The sequence below is a fragment of the Anopheles merus genome, unplaced genomic scaffold (assembly GCF_017562075.2).
Source record: "Anopheles merus strain MAF unplaced genomic scaffold, AmerM5.1 LNR4000313, whole genome shotgun sequence".
Classification (NCBI taxonomy): Eukaryota; Metazoa; Arthropoda; class Insecta; order Diptera; family Culicidae; genus Anopheles; species Anopheles merus.
This window is the reverse complement of record NW_024427893.1, coordinates 7,915-10,145: the sequence shown is the minus strand read 5'-3', so window position 1 is coordinate 10,145 and position 2,231 is coordinate 7,915. Positions and strand designations below refer to the sequence as shown.

The 2,231-nt window shown below is 45.5% G+C and overlaps 1 long non-coding RNA gene across 1 annotated transcript; it reads left to right on the top strand.

The window, feature by feature from the left end:
• Window positions 1-1,511: 1,511 nt before the first annotated feature.
• On the top strand, window positions 1,512-1,901 carry LOC121602136. Its single transcript, XR_006006295.1, has 3 exons — window positions 1,512-1,553; window positions 1,616-1,710; window positions 1,808-1,901. It is a non-coding gene; the product is annotated as an uncharacterized LOC121602136 (long non-coding RNA).
• Window positions 1,902-2,231: the final 330 nt, after the last annotated feature.

Below are 2,231 nucleotides of genomic sequence, written 5' to 3'. Positions count from 1 at the left end.
ATTTTGAACCAAACAATAGCTCTCACGATGCACAACGGCGAATGATTGAAAAAGGGCTACATCGGTGATGAAACCCATATAACAATTTTCACCACAAATTCACCTCAAACCTCTTGATTTCTGCAAAACAAGAGGTTTGGTGAATATGACGTCATATGCAAACGGCGGTTTGCGAAAAAAGGGGGTGGGGCCACGGCCGTGCGTGGCTTGTACCTGTATCCGCTCTGTTCGCTCTGTATTTGTATTTTATGTGTGTATTGTGCACAGTTGTTCTTGGTGCGTTGTGGCTTTAATCTGAGGGCGGATCTTCGTTTCTCTCTCACGTTTTTTTTTCGCTGCGTTTCTTTCTGCTGTGATTGAAGAGAATATTGGAGGAAGAGCGTAATCATTTAGGTTTTCATACTTTACCGGCGTTGTGTTGGATCCATCGTCAATGTTTTCGGTTATCTTGGTTGCACGTACCTGCCTACGCTATGAGTGAACAAAATACTATTCAATAATGCGTTCTTGTTTCTTGCCATTAATCTCTACGCAAAATAAGTGGCCGAGCGAGTCTTGGAGATCGAAAGGATTCTTTGAGTTCGCCAGAAGGTCTCGAGAAGAAAAACCTAGCGCGCTCGCAAGTCAATTTGTCTTTGTTTTCTTCTCCATCTGAGAATCATGAATGTTGCCATTTAGGGCCAAGCTACTAGCGATGGATAAATTTGAAAAAACACCGCAATCGCTACCGAATTACTCCACAATAATCGCAAGTTGTGAAAGGTAGATGCAATCTCGGTAATGTTTTGTGTCATCTGTTGTAGCCGACAGGACTGGCCGGTTGCGTTAGTCGGTAACTTCAGCCGTCGTATTCGTTGGATCCATCCGAAGCCGATTCCAAACAGCTCGTGACGGTTGCGGATGGCTTCGGACGGTTTCCAGGCGAATGCGTCGATGGGCAAAGCTAGTCATTCAAACTTTCCGATTTTACGTACAAAACGGCCGTAAATACAAACGGTACCGTTGCGCAAAAAGTTTTTTGATTGATTCAAACGATCATCAGCGAAGACCTACCGGCTTTTTGATAAGAGCGGCATGTATGAAAATTGAGCAAGCTATAGCAAGCGCAAATATTCTTGCTCTTCGTATGTGTGGCTCTTCTCTTATCCCCTTAGCTACACTCTCTCCATGTGTTGTCACGCTCCTTGTTTTATATCACTCTTTCTCTTTCTTTGTCACCGCTCATTATAGCATCCTCGCTCTCCGTATGTGTTGCTGTTTGCTTCCTCCATAGCTTCTTCTATTTCTTCCTCATCATTTGTTACTTCTCGCCATGGCATTCTCGCTCTCCTTATGTGTTGCTCTTCTCGCTTCCCCCTTTATTTCATTCCCCTCTCTCTGAATTAACAGAGCCTCTCGCTCGTCGCAACCTGTTTCTCGCTACCTCGCACCCTGTTTGCCATAGAAATAATTCCCCATTGTTATATGGGAAATGTTGTGTAATGTGTAAAATAAACAGCCGAAAAATTATAATGATGGTAGAATCGACTTCGCACTCCTGAAAGCCGTTTAGGGTAAGTAAAGCATAGCTAATATTTGTAATATTAAATCAATTAAAGCGGTATTTTCTATGCAGCTGTTGTGCAACCGTGTTGAGCCGGCGAACGTTCGAAAGAGGGAAGAAAGAATGCCGGCAATCCAACTAAACGATGTTCGATCATGGAAAATAAGGTAAGTTGTAATGAACGTTAGTAAGTAATGAACGTAATCCGCACGGTATCAAAACTCCTCGCGTTAATTTTTTTAACCACTGGTTTTTTTTCTATAGTTACAAAGCATACAAAGCTCGCTCGCCGTTGGATGCTTGGACAATTCCTTTTACAAGCATTCGGTGACCAGTTTGCGTAACGTCTTGTCGCACGCCTGGTACAGGCCTTCTTGTCCGCCCCGGTATCGATCGTGGACTGATCGTTCGGCAGCGTCAGCATCATCATCTTCATCTGCGGGTAGTTGTGGTACGGCGCAGTTCCGGTCGCTATCTCGATCGCGGTAATGCCGAACGACTAGAAGCCGTATCCGTGTGTCCCGCTCCATCTCCTCCAGCGCCATCCAGCACGACGTGCTGATAAACGTGTGGTACACCTTCTGCCGCGACATGTCTCCATCGGTGGCGAGCCACGCGCTCATCCGCTATATTTAGGAGCCGTCGTCGCCGGGCAGTATGATGGCCACCTTGATGTCCACGTAATGAG